At 37.0% G+C, this 22,500-nt stretch overlaps 1 long non-coding RNA gene across 1 annotated transcript in view; it reads left to right on the top strand.

The window, feature by feature from the left end:
• Window positions 1-7,307, top strand: part of LOC118762033 — an 8,466-nt gene extending 1,159 nt beyond the window's left edge. The window contains exon 3 of the long non-coding RNA XR_004997819.1: window positions 7,155-7,307. This is a non-coding gene — a long non-coding RNA (uncharacterized LOC118762033). The remainder of the gene's footprint in view (window positions 1-7,154) is intronic.
• The last annotated feature ends 15,193 nt before the right edge of the window (window positions 7,308-22,500 follow it).

Below are 22,500 nucleotides of genomic sequence, written 5' to 3'. Positions count from 1 at the left end.
CTGCGGTAGATAGCTGTAACATCAGACATCTAAAAGTACAACAGCTTAATCAAATAAACATGGTTTATTTTATTTGTATTCGTATTTCGCTTTACCTTTCATTCAAAAATGAAAATAAAAATAATAGAATAAAAGAATAAAAGTTTTCAAAAAGAAAAACAGAATTCAATCATTGGTGTTTTAAAAGATTACAAGGAAACATCTACATCATATCTTCAAACGAAAATTCCAAACAAGCGTTATCTATTTTATATAATCATAAATATCGTTTTATTCGTATGTGAGTTTATATATACATACATACCTATATACATATGTGTATGTGTGAATATATACATATATATATATATATATATATACATACATACGAACAGAGGCATATTTATGTGTGTGTGTGTGTGTGTGTGTGTGTACAGACTTACATACATATGTATGTGCATTTATTTATTTAGTATTTATTTACGTATTTAATTTTACTTGTTTTTGTTATGAATAAAATTCTATTGCCTCAAACAAAATCAATATTCAACGATCTAAAATTGCTTATGGTATACAAGCTATTTTCTATGGCAGACGCTAAACATTAGTCTCTCTCTTCCCTCCTAACTATAAATGTTCATCGGCCATTTTGAAATATAATATAAATATGTCTGTCTGTTTTACAACTATAACTAACGCTCAAAATTGTGACGCTTCAAAATTGATTCTGTCATGTTAGAATCAATAGTAAATTTACGAAACAAAAGTTACAGATGGCCATTTATTGCCTTCTACTAATATATAATTTAATCCCAGCTAGGAGCAATGTTTTTATGAAATGTATTGGATGTATATGGTCGTGTTTAAGATTTCTCTATAAACAATTCGATGCAAACATTTATGAATTTTGAATCGAGAATGAATAAGACAGAAGAAATGTTAAAATATTAGTTGTGTCTTGTCTCCCTGAGTATGATAACGTGTGTGTTTATATGCGTCCACACAAAGTCTGCATCAAGACTATTGTTTATTTAAATGTGTGTTTGCTCGTATTGAAAAGAGAATAAGAAAAGGAGGTGGGTTGCTGAATATGTTAACATTTTATATTAATTTTTATATTTTCAGTATTTCATAAGTTTTGTTTCTTAATATATTTTCTACTTTGTCGTTCATACTGAGAGATTAAACTTATCTCCTTCATATGCTCTATTAACTCGAAATTTAAACTTTTGTATTGCCCGGATGCAGGGTATAGCTAAGTTCTGATACTTTAGAATAATCACGTGAAGGAAGATATGATAACAACAAAATGAGATTTCACCCATGAGATATTAAGGCTACAGTTTAAAGTTGTTGGCCATCACATATCTTGGAAGTTGTCTTCAATATTTATTTATTTAAAATAACAAAGGAAGTGGATTATTAGCATTGAAAGAGTGTTGGATTAATACCTAGTGATATTAAGTTTGATTCCCTTCCGCTTTGAGTTCGAATATTAACGACGGGGTCGATTTTTGCCTGTTATGTTTCCAGAATTGATAAATAAAAATATCTATGAAACACTGGGAACTAATAAAATTAAGAAAAGTAAGAAACATCTAGCGCTTGCTAGATGTTTCTTATATTTCCAATTTCAGAGACATGATAAGCAAAAGTTTGGGACTATCTACCTCCAGTGCTTGATAGATATTCTTTCAATTCCGGGGGAATGATAGCCAAAGTCGACCTCGGCGGAATTTGAACTCAGAACGTAACGGCAAACGAAATACCGCTAAGCATTTCGCCCGGCATGCTAACGTTTCTGCCAGCTCGTCGCCTATAATCAACTATACCATCGTATCAAAGATAGAAATTTTCACGAAACAAAGAAACAAGGACTTCAGGTTATTCAATCTTCTAGAAGTCACAGCTAAGCATTCTTTAAACAATTTGATGCAAACATTTATGACTTTTGAATCAAGTATGAATAAGACAGAAGAAATGTCAAAGTATTTGTTGTGTCTCGAGTCGATCTGTTATGAAAAATGTTCCAATAGTAAGTATTCGTTCGTTTTGTATCTCAGGAACTATGTTGTCCAATGTACTGAAGCCGGTAGGTTGTTATAAAAGAGAAATCTTAAAACACGGTCATATGCATCCAATGTGTGTGTGACCTCCTTCGGTCACGAATGACCATGGAATTGCACCTAGAAAGTTACCCTCCGAGGCACAAGTCTGGGCAAGGTTGTTTATGGAAGGCCAGCAGTCGCCCACGCATACCAGCCTCCCCTCTCCACGCCACCGATGTTGTCCAAGAGAAAGGCAAAGGCCGATACAGCTTGGCACCTGTGACGTCGCAGCACGTTTGTTAACGTGCAAGTGGTTGAGCACTCCACAGACACGTGTACCCTTAACGTAGTTCTCGAGGAGATTCAGAGTGGTACCGAGTGTGACAAGGCTGGCCCTTTGAAATACAGGTACAACAGAAACAGGAAGAAAGAGTGAGAGAAAGTTGTGGTGAAAGAGTACAGCAGGGTTCACCACCACCCCCTGCCAGAGCCTCGTGGAGCTTTAGGTGTTTTCGCTCAATAAACACTCACAATGTCCGGTCTGGGAATCGAAACCGCGATCCTTCGACCGCGAGTCCGCTGCCTTAACCACTGGGCCATTGCGCCTCCACTATGCATCTAATACATTTCATAAAAACCGAGAATGACGTCAGGACAAAAAATGACCATATAAACCAACACCTATATTGCCACCTCACCAAAAGCCTGATGATTCTCGTTCGCAATGTGGCTCTATGGTCAGATCCTCAGAGACTTCCATTTTACATCTGACATCTGTCACGCTGTCAACAAATTAGAAAAGCCAGGAAACTCACAATTTCTGAGATCTGCTTGTTCATATCTTAATCCTTATGATACCAACTCACACGAGACTGCCACTAGTCCTATGATGCAAACTTCCCGTTTTAAAGGGATTTAGATTAAAACCTCCCATCTCTTAATTTATGTTAATTAATTATGTTAACTTATGATCAAAACACCAGCTTATTTAATTACAAAGTTGTTTTACTAAATACTCTTTTACTCTTTATACTTGTTTCAGTCATTTGACTGCGGCCATGCTGGAGCACCGCCTTTAGTCGAGCAAATCGACCCCAGGACTTATTCTTTGTAAGCCTAGTACTTATTCTATCGGCCTCTTTTGCCGAACCGCTAGCTTACGGGGACGTAAACACTTCAACATCGGTTGGGGGGACAAACACAGACACTCAAACACACACACATATATATATATACATATACATATACATATATACGACGAGCTTCTTCCAGTTTCCGTCTACCAAATCCACTCACAAGGCTTTGGTCGGCCCGAGGCTATAGTAGAAGACACTTGCCCAAGGTGCCACGCAGTGGGACTGAACCCGGAGCCATGTGGCTGGTAAGCAAGCTACTTACCACACAGCCACTCCTGCGCCTTCATTATATTCAAAATTATCTGAAATAAAGATAACGTATTTCAACAGATTTCATTTTTATGTTGTGTTTAGCACTTAACATCAAATGGCAGTCCTATACAAAAATTAAGTACTTTGTAGTAATCTTGCAAAGAAAAGAAGACTGGGTTGTGATTTTATGGACACTGCTTTTGTAGCAAAGATGTGTGTGTTTATGAGCGAAAAATACACACATCGCCCGGTCTGTGATTCGAACGCGCGATCCCTCGACGGCGAGTCCGCTGCTCTAACCACTAGGCCATGTGCCTCCACAGAATCTCTCCTGCAATGCACTTGATATATTGCTCTTCAGTTGACCAGAGTCTTCAACCAGTTGGTTCATAGATGCTCTAGGTCGATTTCCGTGCTTGGGTACCCATATCAGCATTTGACACAACTACTTCATCTTTGTTTGTTTGTTCCTTCTCGAGCCATGCCTGGTTCATAAGGGCTCATAAGGGCCGGTTTCCCGGTTTCCTTGGCGTATAGGTTCCCCACCTGGACGGGATGCCAGTCCGTCGCAGGTGAGCTGCAAGATGCAGGAGGAAAGAGTGAGAGAAAGTTGTGGCGAAAGAGTCAGCAGAAGTTCGCCATTATCTTCTGCCGGAGCCGCGTGGAGCTTAGGATCTTTAGATCAGCGACCTTAAGGTCCCGGTTGTGTTGTTAACCCGAGAGACATATTAAATAAATAACACCTGAGAACCGATAAAATTCATTAAAAAATCATCCGCACGATATCCGCCAATCGAATTTTATTCACAAGGCTTGGGGAGAACCGAAAATATGATAGAAGATATTTGTCGGAAATATAGCGCAGTAGAATCGAAACAGGGATTACGGATTGCTTAACAAACTTCCTAACCACAGGGCTAGGAATACACCCTTTCTCTTTCTTTAATTATATATATTTTTCTCTGACCATTTTTATTGTTCTCATTCGTTCGTTGTATTCTTTAATATGTGATAAATATAATATTACACTACACAAACACACAGCATACACACACGCACGCGCACGCATATGTTTGTGAGTGTAAGTAATATATTAATTATATATTATATATATATATATATATATATATATATATATATATATACATACATATATATGTATATATATAGATATAGATATAGATATATATGTATGCATACACATACATGTATCCATAAATATGCACGCCACACACACACACACAACACACACACACAGGTATACACATACACGCACAAACACACATTTTGCATATACATACATACGTTTATATATGTTCATATATATATAAAATCAGCTACATGCATTATTTAAACATATATATACATACACTTATGCACACACACACATACATGCTCACATTCATTGGATATATATATATATATATATTATATATTTATATTTATGCATACACACACATACATTTGTCTCCTTCTTTATCTTCAGCAATATGTGGATATATATATATATATATACACACACACACACATTTCTCTCCTTCTTTATCTTCGGCACATATTGCTATTGCCGCGTTTAATATAAAACACTATTATTTTTTCTCTCTCATCATATTTCGTATTTCCAGTGTATTTATTTAATAAATTACTTAATAAAACAAACGTTCCAACAACAGCTTTTAGTTTTTTAATACAAAAATAATAAGCAAAGGAACGGCATTTTGAGAACTGATATTCACTTCTAAGTAACTCTTTTATTCAGTTATACACTTCAATGTAACTAAATAATTTTCATGAATTTTATTTCTGTATTATTTTATTTATTTTTATTTAAATTCTTTTTAAAAAAGTTCTATATATTTTCTATTCGCTATAATAATGATTTCAAATAATGATTTTTGCCACAAAGGTAAACTTGGGGGAGGGGGTTAAGTCGATTGCATCGACCCCAGTGTATAACTGGCACTTATCTAATCGACCCCGAAAGGATTAAAGGCAAAGTCGACCTCGGCGGAATTTGAACTCAGAACGTAGCGGCAGACGAAATACTGCTAAGTATTTCGCCCGGCGTACCAACGATTCTTATTTCTTTACTGCCCTCAGAGGGGACAAACAAGGGCAGACAAAGGGATTAAGTCGATTGCATCGACTCCAGTGCGTAACTGGTACTTAATTTATCGACCCCGAAAGGATGAAAGGCAAAGTCGACCTTGGCGGAATTTGAACTCAGAACGTAGCGGCAGACGAAATACGGCTACGCATTTCGCCCGGTGTGCTAACGATTCTGCTAGCTCGCCGCCTCACACCATTCAAATATTAATAATAATGACAATATGATTCAAAATAATTTCTTTATGAAGAATATATTATGAACAATATTGCCTCCAACGTTCCAAGGGTGATCTGCATAGTTAGTACCAATGGTGGATTAAATGGCAAAGGTCGGGGATTTATAATGCATGAGACCTTTGGATTCAAGTTCCTTGATAACACTTCCATTTGTATTGTAATTTGAGTGCATTTAGGTTTTGAACGATGTTAATCTTGTCCCTTTAGGCGACGGGAACCACTGGGAACTGCCGAAATTTTTCTCTACTGATTGAAACCAAGAAAATCCTAGCAAACGTATGGCCCACAGACTGAGAAAATCACAGCAAAGGCTTTACTAGAATTCACGATGGGTTCAGAAGTACCATAATTATGGGGCTTCTTCTCCTTATAAATCAAAGAAATATCTGGGGGACCAGACAAGGTATTTTGTGATTATAAATATATGAGTATCTGTACGCTTATGTGTATGTACAAATAAAGCTGTTTATTGCGATTATTTTGGGGACAAAACTTACCTGGTAATAATAACGGCTTGATAATATAATACTAGATTATAAGTTATTTTCACTGCACAAGGAGAACAATATGATATTTGCATACGCTTATGTATATACATAAATATTTATGTTTACGTATAAGAATAACATACATTGCATATGAATAAATATAAGTTAAATTTTGTATATAAATATGAATATATATGTTAGACATTCCTGCATAATCTCCATGGAATCATTCTTCAAACTTCTCGAATTTCCCTTTCTTTCCATTATTTATTTCCTTTCCTTTTCCTTCCTGCATTTACAACACTGGCTTTCCGGACACAGATGACCCAAAATCTCTTATAATCTGCATTAAATTTATGAGCAGAAACTTCAACACCTAAAGCTCCACGAGGCTCCGGCAGGGGGTGGAGGCGACCCCTGTAATACTCTTTCGCTTCAACTTTCTCTCACTCTTTCTTCCTACCAACCGCTGAACCTGGATGCGCAGTCATTCATCCGTCGATGCTCTCGGTGTCGGGGTCTGACCTGCTCTCTCTTCTGCAGGTCTTACGAATAGCAAAGGACCACGTTTCGGACTTCTACAGACAATCCTGAGGCGCGATCTTGCTTTCTCTGCGACGAAGACCGCTTCGCTGAACAAGCAAACAAACAAACAAACAAAGAAGGAACTTCAATTTCACACGGGCGCTAGACTAGTTTACTAGTATCTTGTTCAGTACAGTATTAATAATCTTATCGACAGGTATTTCATTAAAATATTTAAGTATATTAAATATTTCTTTAATCTAGAGTACGACCACAGCTGGTTTTAGAAGAATCAGTAATCAGAATGGCTTTAGAACAAAACGTTCAAGAAAATTGATACTTTCTGAACAAAATGTTTGGCGATAGTTCTTGACGATGAGGGCGGCGATCTGACAGAAACATTAGATCGCCGGGCAAAATGCTTAGCAGTATTTCGTCTGCCGCTACGTTCTGAGTTCAAATTCCGCCGAGGTCGACTTTGCCTTTCATCCTTTCGGGGTCGATAAATTAAGTACCAGTTACGCACTGGGGTCGATGTAATCGACTAAATCCGTTTGTCTGTCCTTGTTTGTCCCCTCTGTGTTTAGCCCCTTGTGGGTAGTAAAGGAATAGGTATTTCATTAAAATATTTAGGTAAATTTAATATTTCTTTAATCTAGAGTACGACCACACCTGGTTTTAGAAGAATCAGTAATCAGAATGGCTTTAGAACAAAACGTTCTAAAAAATTGATGCTTGCTGGACAAAAGTATCAATTTTGTTCAGTAGTTCTTGGCGGTAGTTCTTGACGGTGTTCGTAGTTCAAATTCCGCTGAGATTGACTTTGCTTTTCATCCTAAATACAGTTAAGCATTGAGATCGATGCAATCGACTTGTACCTTATTCAAAAGTTTCAGAACTTGAATTTAGACCAGTGTTTCCCAAACCATTTTTTTCTGGTGCCCCACTTTTTAATAGAAAATTTGCCGGTACCGCACATTTTAATAACAGATTTTCCAATGTCGCACTTTTTAATAACAAAAGATCTGATCCCAATCAACATTGCTTTCTTTCTCATGATTTAAGTATAGATATTGCATAGGGCGGCGAGCTGGTAGAAACGTTAGCAATATCAAAATGTTTGTGAGACGGTGATCAAGACAAAAAAATAAATGGGCCTTTCATATTATGCGTCATAACAGAGGAAATGCTTCGTGGACAAAAGGAAAACTAAAGGGCCTTCTATTTGGAGTTCCTGTGGTTTGGTGAGAGTCCAGGAGCCACACAGGTGACACAGAATGTATGGGCAAGAAAAATAGGCGTAAAATATCTTTAAACCCAATATTCCTTTTGCAATTAGACTTATCATACTCTCTGAGATGCTCTCGATTCTAGTTTTCCTTGGGTTTGCCTCTTCTGAAGATGAAGCTAGCAAACAAGAGTACGAGGATGATAACGAAGATCAAGAAATTACTTCATAATTCCAAGATCCTCTTATGGTGCCGAAAAACCAATTCCTCAACAGTTTAATGAAACAGAACTGAACGATTTAGTGCGTGATTTGGGACTCTCCAAAGACTGCAGCTGCAGTTTTTAGCATCCAGGCAGCAAGAAAAACATCTCCTTGACACGCTACAAAAGTTTCTTATTTGCGAAAACGCGACCAGATTTTTGTGTCATTTTTTCTTTTTCAAAGAAACCATTTGTTTACTGTCACAACATTCTTGGTCTTCTCCAGGAATTGGGAATTCCCTCGTACAGTTCAACTGACTGGCAACTATTTGTAGATAATTCTAAGTGCTGTCTAAAGTGTGTTCTCTCATGCAATGGCTATGTTTACGGAACTGTCACAGTTGGTCACTCACTGTACTTGTAAGAAGAATACAGTGACATAAAAATGGTTATTGACCAACTAAAATATCATGAGCACATCTAGACCAATTATGTAGATTTGAAATGGTCAATTTCCTTCTCGGACAACAGAGAAGTTTCACAAAGTATTCTTGCTATTTCTGCATGTGGGACAGCCGAGCTAGAAAGAAACACTGGATTCTGAAGAAGTGACCCATTCGTAAGACTCTGGAAGCAGACGTGCCAAATATGGTGAATAATCCAATTGTCAACCGGGGAAAGATTATTTTCCCACCCCTCCATTTAAAGCTGGGCTTTAGGATGCAATTCATTAAGGCATTGATTACTGATGGTGAATGTTTTCAACATATAGTCCCTGCATTTCTTGGTTTGTCATTCGGGTAGATCAGAACAAGTGTGTTTGACAGACCTCAGACCTTGTACGTCATGAGGAATTTGTTGGAAAGATGAATGACAAGGAAAGAGCAGCATGGCTGTCATTCGTAGCAGTCATAAAAAAAGATTTTCTTGGAAACAGAAAAGCAGATGACTATGAAATTCCTGTAAATAATATATTTATTTCTTTACTACCCACAAGGGGCTAAACACAGAGGGGACAAACAACGACAGACAAACGAATTAAGTCGATTACATCGACCCCAGTGCGTAACTGGTACTTAATTTATCGACCCCGAAGGGATGAAAGGCAAAGTCGACCTCGGCGGAATTTGAACTCAGAACACAGCGTCAGACGAAATACCACAAAGCATTTCACCCAGCGTGCTAACGTTTCTGCCAGCTCGCCGCCTTATTCTTGTAAATAATATACTGTCAGCTTTCCATGGTCTTAGGTGTAACATGAGTGTTAAACTCTATTTCCTTCAAAGCTCGGTCAATTCCCTGAAAACCTTGGAGATGTAAGTGATGAACAAGGCGAACGCTTTCACCAAGATCTCAAAACCATAGAGGAGCGTTATGAAGGGCGAAGGGACAAAAACATGATAGCAGACTGCTGGTGGAGAATTAAACAAAATTTCCCTGAGACAGTCTACAAACACAAGAGCTTCAAGCACAAATTTTGGCCTGAATAAAATCTATTTATGCTTTATCTTCCATTCAAATAAATTTCTCGTCTATAAATACCTATCATTTGTATATGATATATATTTTCAACTGAAAAGCAGATGACGAAAACAACTGGAGCAGATAACATTTATTTTTACCCAGCATCGGAATAAGAAATGTTACTTTTATAGCTTAATTCTTATTGCAGTGTTTTAACTCGTATATAAGAATAAGGTTAGAATCTCAATGCATAGATATTTGTTCTTTTCCACCGAGTTTGAAGATAGTATAACAAGAAAATAGTATAACAAGGAAACATAGGCGCATGACTCGCTGTGTGGCAAGTAATTTGCTTACTAACCATATGGTTCCGGGTTCAGTCCCACTGCGTGGCACCTTGGGCAAGTGTCTCCTACTATAGCCTCGGGCCGACCAAAGCCTTGTGAGTGGATTTGGTAGACGGAAACTGAAAAGAAGCTCGTCGCATGTATGTATATATATATGTGTGTGTGTGTGTGTGTGTGTTTGTGTGTCTGTGTTTGTCCTCCCAACATCGCTTGACAACTGATGCTGGCGTGTTTACGTCCCCGTAACTTAGCGGTTCGGCAAAAGTGACCCATAGAATAAGTACTAGGCTTACAAAGAATAAATCCTAGGATCGATTTGCTCGACTAAAGGCGGTGCTCCAGCATAGCCACAGTCAAATGACTGAAACAAGTAAAAGAGTAAAAGAATAAGGATTACATCATATCTCGAGAAATTTTCGAAAGTAGTAAAATATATAAAAAAAAAAACCGTAACTGCAAAAAATCTAGACCTTACAGAGAAAAAAACTAAATCTTATTTGAATGTAGCATACGCAAATTAGGTAATAGCAATAGTTGGTATCAATGCAACCAAAATGTTTTTGACCAAGATAATAAGTCCAGGTAAGGCGGCGTTCTGGCAGAATTGTTAGCCGGGCGAAATGCTTAGCAGTATTTCGTCTGCTGTTACGTTCTGAGTTCAAATTCCGCTGAGGTCGACTTTGCATTTCATCCTTTCGGGGTCGATAAATTAAGTACCAGTTACGCACTGGGGTTGATGTAATCGACATAATCCGTTTGTCTGTCCTTGTTTGTCCCCCTCTATGTTTAGCCCCTTGTGGGCAATAAAGAAATAAGAAACGTAAGCAAGCCAGGAAAAAATGTTTTGCTCGTTTTTACGCTCTGAGTTCAAATTCCACCGAGGTCAACTTTGCCTTTCACCCTTTTGGGGTCGATAAATTAAGTACCAGCTGAGCACTGGAGTTGATGTAATCGACTTACTCTCTTCACCGAAATTGCTGGACTTTGAAACCAATAATAATTCCTGGTGGGAGAATTTACGACCACAAAACACACAAGACAGAACTCATATAAAAAAAAAATACTATTATACAACACTGACTCCATCAGCGGACATTTCCAGGTCGATATTTCTTGTACTTTGTACTGATTTTTTTCTCTTCTTTATTTTTCTTCTCTTTTTTTTTTTTTTCGGTGATCGATTTGATTTAAAGAACTATGAATAAGTCTAAATAAAAGACAGTTCCATATATTTAGCTGGAACGTCTAGTGATATTTGAAACGAATAAAAGTGATGTATATGTATCAACATTTCCAATCATTAGTAGTGTCTTGAACATGATGAGAAAAGGATTAATCAAATTTGTAAGAATTCCAGAATTCGACAGAGTTTCATGAAAAAAACAAAAACAAAAAAAAAACAACCCAGGAAGAACGTCTGCAAGATATTATATATATTTGAAGGAATCTCCAGTCGAAGACGACGTATGGGAGTTCAATTTTCGCTGATCGACTTGCACAAATGATTTGTTTATAGTGATTAAATATATCATTTATTTACTGCCCACAAGGGGCTACACACAGAGGGGACAAACAAGGACAGACAAACGGATTAAGCCGATTATATCGACACCAGTACGTAACTTGGTACTTATTTAATCGACCCCGAAAGGATGAAAGGCAAAGTTGACCTCGGCGAAATTTGAACTCAGAACGTAACGGCAGACGAAATACCTTTTTCTTTACTGCCCACAAGGGGCTACATACAGAGGGGACAAACAACGACAGACAAACGGATTAAGTCGATTATATCGAACCCAGTGTGTAACTGGTACTTATTTAATCGACCCCGAAAGAATGAAAGGCAAAGTCGACCTCGGCGGAATTTGAATTCAGAACGTAGCAGCAGACGAAATACCACTAACCATTTCGCCCAGCGTGCTAACGTTTCTTATTTCTTTACTGCCCACAAGGGGCTACACACAGAGGGGGCAAACAAGGACAGACAAAGGGATTAAGTCGATTACATCGACCCCAGTGCGTAACTGGTATTTAATTTATCGACCCCGAAATGATGAAAGGCAAAGTCGACATCGGCGGAATTTGAACTCAGTTGGTAAAGACAGACGAAATACCTATTTCTTTACTACCCACAAGGGGTAAATATTCTGCTCACTACCACAGATTTGCTTGTCAGCATAGCCGCAGTCAAATGACTGAAACAAGTTAAAGAGTAAAGAGTAAAAAAGAGTAAATAAATAGATAATAGCTGGGCAACAAAACTTTCTTTGAAGATTGTTTTGTCCACTCTAGAACCATTTCACCATAGCCATGAAGTAAAAGGTAACTGTCAACCCTTCCCGGTCAAACGAAAAGAACAGGGAGATGGCCTCGGTAGATTACCGGATCAGAACTATACATGACAACTGAAAGACAGAACTCTACAAACAAGCAATACTCGAACTCTGAACCAGTTATTTTGAACTGGCAATGCTTCTAACCAGGCAAAAGATATCCGAAATTTGTACACAAGGGTGAGGTGATACTCACACCCTTAAAGTGTCCACGAGAGAGTCGTCAGTTTTCTCAATCTGTAATTTCTTATAGAATTAATGGTGGAACAAAGTGACGACATTAGATTTACACGTCATCTATCACGTGTTTATTGTATATATGGCGCTTATATGTTGTCTGAATGAAGTCGGCGAGCTGGCAGAAACGTTAGCGCGCCAGGCGAAATGCTTAGCGGTATTTCGTCTGCCGTTACGTTCTCAGTACAAATTCCACCGAGGTCGACTTTGCTTTTCATTCTTTCGGGGTCGATAAACAAAGTACCAGTTTCGCACTGGGGTCGAGGTATTCGACTTAATCCGTTTGTCTGTCCTTGTTTGTTCTCTCTGTGTTTAGCCCCTTGTGGGTAGTAAAGAAATAGGTATTTCGTCTGTCTTAGCGTTCTGAGTTCAAATTCCGCCGAGGTCGACTTTGCCTTTCATCCTTTCGGAGTCGATAAATTAAGTACCAGTTACGCACTGGATCGATGTAATCGACTTAATCCCTTTGTCTATCCTTGTTTTTCCCCTCTATGTTTAACCCCTTGTGGGCAGTAAAGAAATATATATATGTTGTTTGTTTATTTTAACATTGTGCAGTGTTATAAGCAATTAGACGAGTAATACATTCACCATTACGTGTCTATTTCTTTATGTTAAAATATTTCCCTAAAATTAATTGTATTTCCTCCTGTTTTTTCTTTGTTTTTCTTTGTATTTCCTCGATAACTTGAACCAAAGTCTTGCTAAAGTTGTGAGCCTTCAATGTTACTGGCCCATTGGCTGCAGCGGCGGCTTTCATATTTGGTGATAAAAATACAATTATAATATTTTCAGGTGAGTTACCGAGTGCCGTTGTGTTACGCAAATCATTATCCAAATTAATTAAATTTCGAAATCTAAATTTATGTTTAATAATTTCCGGAGAGTCTCATGTCAGAAAAAATTCTGGAACCAATCTTCAAAGAAAGATTTGTAGCTCAAGATACTTTCTTGTCCCTTTTTTCTTTTTAAAAAAAAGTTGAATTTCTAATAAATTTGCTGGGAATACTTGCAGAACTAAAGCACATGAGTTTTTTTTATTCAGCCCGATAATTAACATGGCTTTCAATTTTAAATCACCCGTAGCATTTCTACCTTATAAAACACACTTTAGACCCATGTCACAGCTTTTCTTTCTTCTCCAAGTGTTAGAGTTCGGCATGCTATTCCTAACCAATCCATTTTCGTCAACATTTATAGTTTGTTCATTACATAATCTCTATCTTCTCAATTCGACATAATATCTGACCGCTGTAGTGTCGTCTGCTTTTGCACTTTCCCGTATAACGCTAACAATGGAGATTCTACAAGGTTTTCTAAACGTGATGAACCACTGACAATTTTCAGAAATGTTTCGTCTGTTTCATCTTTTCCCTTCTACTTGTTTCAGTCATTGGACTGCGGTCATTCTGGGGCATTTAGTTGCAAACAGATCTTCTTAATAGCACAGCCATGTCTGCGTTCAGTTCAGTTTTTTTTTCTTTTTGCAAAGAGCCTGATGGCTATATTACTTACTTAAAGGAGTGAGCTTCTCATTGCAATATGTAACCAAACATGGCAAATCACGTCACATTTCAATCATCGCAAATGTTTCTCTCTATTGTTTGCAAATCCGTTGATAGAGCAGTTTTTTTTTTTTTCATCTTTGTTCTTTCTGAAGGTACACGCTCTGAATCTGTTAAACGAGGTTCACACGATGATATCGTTGAATTTTTCCTATTTTAGCTTTAATAACTCATCTTTCATGCTTGCTCATCATTGCTTTTTCTTTCTTCCTCCAAACCTATAATTATTCTCGTTTTTTCTAGCGGTGTCATATGAAATTGTCACCCATAATTATGACCCTAGTATCGATCTATTGCATTTCAATCTGTTTTAGGGTTAGGGTTAGGGTTAGGGGTATGGGGAAGGGTATCTTTTTTTCTTCACAAATGTAAATAAACCCAATCTGTTTCTTAAACAAGGGACATATTCATACGGCACAGAATGTTTTTTTTTACCTCAATAGACGTTATTGATTGGTTGAAATTGCAGAAATTGAAGAAAAAACAACAACAAATATCTTACAAACCATAGAATTTTCTCAATAAAGCCAAAAGAAAAAGATGTTTTATAAACACATTCTACCAGTATACGAAGTTTAAAAGTCTTTAGTTACGTGGAAATTATTTTTAAAAACTGCCGGTCAAACCGAAAAGATCCCTTTACCCATTTGTATGACAGCACTCGTTTAACCCCTTGACGCCGGTATTACCCGAAGCATGTGCGAGACACTGCTCCGGTTTTTTTTTATCTGAGGCCACACAAACACACAAGTGCCAACGAGCTCGCGTCTATCTACGTCCACCGTTACAATAACATAGCGTCGTACATTTGCGTCTACCGGTTTATGAAAACAAACTATGTGAAGCTATTTATCATAATGTGATATGCATGAGTTATTCTACTCAAGATATGCACGAGCTGGCATACGTTCTGAGTTCAAATTCCGCCGAGGTCGGCTTTGCCTTTCATCCTTTCAGGGTCGATAAATTAAGTACCAGTTACGCACTGGGGTCAATCTAATCGACTTAATCCGTTTGTCTGTCCTTGTTTTCCCCTCTGTGTTTAGCCCCTTGTGGGTAGTAAAGAAATAAGTATTTCGTCTGCCGCTACGTTCTGAGTTCAAATTCCGCCCATGTCGACTTTGCCTTTCTTCCTTTCGGGGTCGATTAAATAAATACCAGTTACGCACTGGGGGTCGATGTAATCGACTTAATCCGTTTGTCTGTCCTTGTTTGTCCTCTCTGTGTGTAGCCCCTTGTGTGTAGTAAAGAAATATATATGCACGAGTTATTCTGCTCAAGTTCAGAAAATATCTTGCATGTGGTACAACTCAAAACACGGCATCATGCAAGTAAAGTATCCGCATGTCATTGGTCTACTGCTAGTCTCATGACTTGAACGTAACCTAAAATAACACGGGACGCCGAGCGCATGCGCCTCAAGAGATAAAGTACACGATAGCGAACGTAAACATAAGTCAGCCGCTAAAAAGTCCGTGATAGATGTAGGGCAGCTCTACATCGTATATTTACGTTAACCGCGGATTGGCAAGCAAAAGCGTGATCGCATATTTGCGTCAACCGTAGTCGAGGGGTTAAAAGTTATGTTTTCTATCTATCTATCTATCTATCTATCTATCTATCTATCTATCTATCTGTCTGTCTGTCTGTCTGTCTGTCTGTCTATCTATCTCTCGCTCTATCCTTCTCTCTCTCTCTCAACATTTGTATTTGTCCCCTCTGTGTTCAGTTCTGCGTGGCCAATAAAGAAAGTTATCTGTCTGTCTGTCTATCGATCTAGTTATATTTTCAATCTAGCTAAATACCTATCGATCTACATGTGTGTGTGTGTGTGTGTGCGCGCGCGCGCGCGTGTGCATGTATATATAGGTATATATGTATAGGTATATATATAGAGAGAGACAGAGACACAGAGAGATAGATAGATAGATAGATAGATAGATAGATAGATAGATAGATAGATAGATAGATAGATAGATAGATAGATAGATGTATATGTCTATGCATACGTATATACAATCGTATAGGCATACATGTATATACACCCTTATATATGTACACACACACACATTTACATAATAGATACGTAATTACGTAGATAAAGACAGAAAGTTATATAGATAATTATGAATATACAACAAAAATTTTAAAGAATTTAATTAAGTTTATTTTTAATTAAATAGTATAAAATGCAGTTGATAATTAATAAAGCTGACTTTTGCACATAATTTGAAGATGGGTCATATATTCGGTGGTAAAGGCAATCACCAAAAAGGAGAGTAATCGAAGGATGGAAGATTTAAAATATTGATTTTTCGAAAGTATAAATGTAATATATGATATGTAAAGAGAAAAAAAAAGCCATAGCTCTCAATATGTGAATATATGGTCAATTAGTAAGGGGAATCCACTCTCTATTACTGTCACTGTTTCACTCACACTCTGTCTATCACACTCAACTCCTCACTCACTCATTCACTCACTCATTCACTCATTATTTGTGTATGTAGTTTAATGCATAATCAAGTGTATTGTAATATTCACAATGGCTAAGGCGGCGAGCTGGCAGAAACGTTAGCGCGCCGGGCGAAATGCTTAGCGGTATTTCGTCTGCCGTTACGTTCTGAGTTCAAATTTCGCCGAGGTCGACTTTGCCTCTCATCCTTTCGGGATCGATAAATTAAGTATCAGTTACGCACTGGGGTCGATATAATCGACTTAATCCCTTTGTCTGTCCTTGTTTGTCCCCTCTGTGTTTAGCCCCATGTGGGCAATAAAGAAATAAGAAACGTTAGTAAGCCGGGTGAAATGCTTATGTGTGTGTGTGTGTGGTGTGTGTATGTGTAACATTCCTACGATGTGTTAAGCTGGCAATCGCTAGCTTATGGGTTCAATTATCAGGCTCTAATCGATTCAGCTGAAGACGTGCACTACCTGCGGCACTGGGGAGCATTTTCAGCACAATGTGCCACTTAATTATATTTAAATCGCCAAAATAACCGAAATAATTACTGGAAAAACGAACCTGCTTGTTACGTATTATCCGGCATACAAGACGAATTTTTCAAACCAAAATTTACTCCCAAAAGAGTTAGGTCGACTAATAAACCAAGATGACTTTGGAAGACCAAGCCTTCGATATGAAATGCTGCCAGATTCGGAAAGATAATGTCAATGTTTATACTATATACCTATTTCTTTACTACCCACAAGGGGCTAAACACAGAGGGGACAAACAAGGAAAGACAAACGGATTAAGTCGATTCCATTGACCCCAGTGCGTAACTGGTACTTATTTAATAGACCCCGAAAAAATGAAAGGCAAAGTCGACCTCGACTGAATTTGAACTCAGAACGTAAAGACAGACGAAATACCTATTTCCTTATGAATTATTTGTATTGACTCAAGTATTGGGGCGATATAATCGGCTAACATCTTCCCTATGTTACAAATAACGTGTCGGTCGAAACGCTCTGAGTTCAAATTCTACCGAGGTCGACTTTGCCGTTCTTCCCGTCGCGGTCGATAAAATAAATCATCAGTTATACACTGGGGCCGCTGTAATCGACCAGCACCCAGCCTCCCCACAAAATTTTCATGTCTTGTGCCCATAGTGAAAAGGATAATAATAATTTCAAAATTTTGTCGCAGGGGCAGCTTGTGGGAAGGCGGAATTAAGTCCATTACACCGACCGCAGTGCGCAACTGGTACTTATTTAATCGAACCTGAATGGAAAAGTCTATCTCAGCGAAATTTGAACTTATCGGTATTTCGCCCCGCGTGTTAACGATTCTTATTTCTTTATTGTCCACAAGGAGCTAAACATAGAGGGGACAAACAAGGACAGACAAACGGATTAAGTCGATTCCATTGTCCCCAGTGCGTAACTGGTACTTAATTTATCGACCCTGAAAGGATGAAAGGCAAGTCGACCTCGGCGGAATTTGAACTCAGAACGTAACGGCAGACGAAATACGACTAAGCATTTCGCCCGACGTGCTAACGTTTCTGCCAGCTCACCGCTTTGCATAAGCTAAAATGTTAAAATAAAATCTAATAAATGAGTGAACAAAAATATATAGTTCGTGTGTTTATTTGAGAAAAAAAAATGACCGTCCCGAAATACAACAATACACATACACACAAACATGTAACAACAGAGAAAGAATTCGAATGACAGAAGTTTATAGGGAAGTTGTTTATTGGAATGAAATAAATTTATATTCAAGACTAATAATATATCGATATATAACAATAAGCAAGGCACGCTCTTGGTTGTGACAATATTTGGAAACCGAACATTTGCTATAGCTAGAAGAGCGGATCAAGTAATACAGTTTTGTCTTTCATTAAATATTAGTCAGGGATCGCTTACTTTGCTTGCCATTTGCGAAATTAAAATATATATATTACGAGCTTAAAGAAATTTTCATAATGGCGTATGTTTGTCGGTTGGGATTTAATAAGAAATATACGTTGCTGAATATTCTTTTGCAGATTTTATCTAGCGTTCACGTATGTGCGTGTCTATCTATCTATCTATCTATCTATATCTATCTATCTATCTATCTATCTATCTATCTATCTGTCTATCTATGAGTAAATATGAATATGTGTGTATAAATATATACACATGCATGTGTCTGTATGCGTCTTGCCGCATAGTTATATACAAATTTTGTACATAGGCGCAGAAGTGTCCTTGTGGTAAGTAGCTTGCTTACCAACCAACCACATGGTTCCGGGTTCAGTCCCACTGCGTGGCACCTTAGCCAAATGTCTTCTACTATGGCCCCGGGCTGTGAGTGGATTTCATAGACGGAAACTGAAAGAAGCCAGTTTCAATAGGCGTAGGAGTGGCTGTGTGGTAAGTAGCTTGCTTACGAACCACATGGTTCCGGGTTCAGTCCAACTGCGTGGCACCTTGGGCAAGTGCGTTCTACTATAGCCTCAGGCCGATCAAAACCTTGCGAGTGGATTTGGTAGACGGAAACTGAAAGAAACCCGTCGTATATATATATATATATATATATATATGTATGTGTGTGTATATGTTTGTGTGACAGTGTTTGTCCCCCCAACATCGCTTGACAACCAATGCTGGTGTGCTTATGTCCCAGTAACTTAGCGGTTTGGCAAAGGAGAATAGAATAAGTAATAGGCTTACAAAGAATAAGTCCTGGGGTAGATTTGCCCGACTAAAGGCGGTGCTCCAGCATGGCCGTAGTCAAATGACTGAAACAAGTAAAAGAGTGACTGTTAAGCTCCAGCGACAAACATACACATAAACACACATTCGCACAAGTACAAATGCGTCACACACACGCATGCGCAAACATACATCGGAGCAACGCATAAAATGATAAGGACAGAACGAAAGTGAAAGAGAGAGGAAATTAAAGTCACGTCAGACGTGCGAAAATCAATCTCAGATTTGAGACAGCTTTGACACATTCAATGCTAACAAAAGGTGATTGAAATATTAGGAAAAAACAAGAATATTTTCAACGTGAATGGTATTGAACAGACTAAAGGAAGCTAGAATAGATTCCTACAACACTAAATATATGAATTAACTATATTCAGGAGTGGCTGTGTGGTAAGAAGCTTGCTTCCCAACCACATGGTTCCAGGTTCAGTCCCACTGCGTGGCAACTTGGGCAAGTGTTTTCTCCTATAACCTAGTGCTGACCAAAGCCTTGTGAGTGGATTTGGTAGATGAAAAGTGAAAGAGGACCATTCTATCTATCTATCTATCTATCTATCTATAAGTTTAGCAAAATTTAGATTCGGATGAATATGGTACTTAAGTCAAAGGCACCAGAATTTTGTATGGTATTATCCATATAAATCCATGGGGTGATTATAATCAAAATAAGCAACAAGTATATCCGAGGTAATGTGGTACAATTTTTTTATGCTACATTTTATTAAACACTGTAAGTATTACATCAGTTTTAAATAAAATGAGGTAGCATGAAACGATTGTACCACATTACCTGGGATATACTTGTTGCTTGTTTTGATTATATATATTCTACATGTTTCAGTCTTTTAGACTGCGGCCATGCTGGGGCATCGCTTTGAGAAAAACTTGTTGCCAACCTCCGGGTTCTCCCGCCATCGTTTGACAACCGATGCAGGTGTGTTATGTCCACGTAACTTAGCGGTTCAGCAAAAAACAACCGATAGAAGAAGTGCTAGGCTTACAAAGGATAAGTCCTGGGGTCGATATATTCGACTAAAGACGGTGCTCCAACATGACCACAGTCAATTGACTGAAACATGTAAAAGAAAATACACATGTATGCCTATATATGTGCATATATATATATATATATATTCTTTTATTTTTATTTTTTTCAGTCATTTGACTGCGACCATGCTGGAGCACCCCCTTTTAAGGCTTTTTAGTCAAAGAGATTGAGCCCAGGAATATTACTTTGTAAGCCTTGTACTTGTTCTGTCGGGTTCTTTTGATGCGCCGCTAAATTAACGTAAACATGCCAACGTCGGTCATCAAAGGATGGTCGTGGGGGAACAAACACAAAGACACGCAATCAAAAATACACACACACACACACACACGTACACACACACGCACGCACACACACACATGCACACACACACACACACACACACACACACACACACACATATATATACGATGGGCGTCTTTCAGGTTCCTTCTACCACATCTACTCACAAGGTTATAATAAAAGACACTTGCCCAAGGTATCACACAGGGTGACTAAACCCGGAACCATGTGGTTTGGAAGCAAGCTGCTTACCATACAGCCATACACATACGTACATACATACATACATACATACATACATACATACATACATACATAAGTTCAGCAAAATTTATATTCAGTTAAATATGGTACTTAAGTTAAAGGCACCAGAATTTCGTATGGTATTATCCATATAAATCCATGGGGTGATTATAATCAAAATAAGCAACAAGGATATCCTAGGTAGTGTAGTACAATTGTTTCATGCTATACATATCTACATACATACACTATATATATATATAAATATATATATATATATATATATATAGATATATATATATATATATATATATTATATAATACATACATACATATATATATATATAAATATATATATATATATTATATATATATATATATATATATATATAATATACATACCATACATATATATATATTTGTTATATATAAAATTTATAAGTTTAAATTATTTAAATAATTTTTTATTTTTAACTTTTATATTTTTAAATTAATTTTATGTATTGGCTTATGTTTTTCACTGTAGGATTTGCCTAATAGTGGTTTTATCTCTAATTAATATTATATAATATATTTATACTATAAAATTGGATTTAATCCTAAATCTAATTTTCCTGTAAGTTTGGATTTATTCCCTAATATGATTATTATATATATATATATATATATCTATTATATATATTATATATCTATAATATATATATAGATTCGATTAGAGTTATGTAACCTTATGAAGGTATGACTTCATCCAAAGTAATACTGACTCAATGCTAGTTTTGGGTGAATGAATTTCCTTAAGATAATATATATATAACAACATATAGCTTATATTCATATACAAGGAGAAAAAGGAAAATGGAGATTGGGAAGTTAATAATTATTCATTATTAACAGTAAATTAATCATCATCTTTTACAGCTGCTTCAATTAATACTTTAATACTCAGTAAATATTAAGTGAATGTGAAATTGATATGATCAAAGCATAATATCTTCAGAGGAGAAAGATATACCGTTGGATATTTTATATGCGTTTACATATATATATATATATATATATATATATATATATATATATATATATATATATATGTATGTATATACACACACATATATGGAGATATAATACATATATATGTATTGTTATAATATATAATATATAATATATATATATATATATATATATATATAATTATATATATATATATGTATGCATACATATGCATATATATAATGTTTATGCATGTAATATACGTATGTGTATGTATGTACATATGTGTGTGTATATGTATATAGATATATATATATATATATATATATATTATATATATATATATGTATGTATATATATGTATATATATGTATCCCAGCAACGCTATCGTGCTTCAGGACCAGTTACTGCAAGAGCCCGAGGAACCTGCAAAAGTAGATGTAGCGGTTTTTAAATCAAAGATGGACCCTTCCTGTCGAGAGTCCCAGATGAAGGTACTTCACGGCAAGAGGTGCAAATGAGGGTAGCTTCATCAAACTCCATTCTTCACGAATAAGTGCCACATCTTGGAGAAG

The sequence above is a fragment of the Octopus sinensis genome, unplaced genomic scaffold, assembly GCF_006345805.1.
Source record: "Octopus sinensis unplaced genomic scaffold, ASM634580v1 Contig19602, whole genome shotgun sequence".
In the NCBI taxonomy this organism is placed as follows: Eukaryota; Metazoa; Mollusca; class Cephalopoda; order Octopoda; family Octopodidae; genus Octopus; species Octopus sinensis.
The sequence above is the reverse complement of the archived record's forward strand: the minus strand, read 5'-3'. Positions and strand labels throughout refer to the sequence as shown.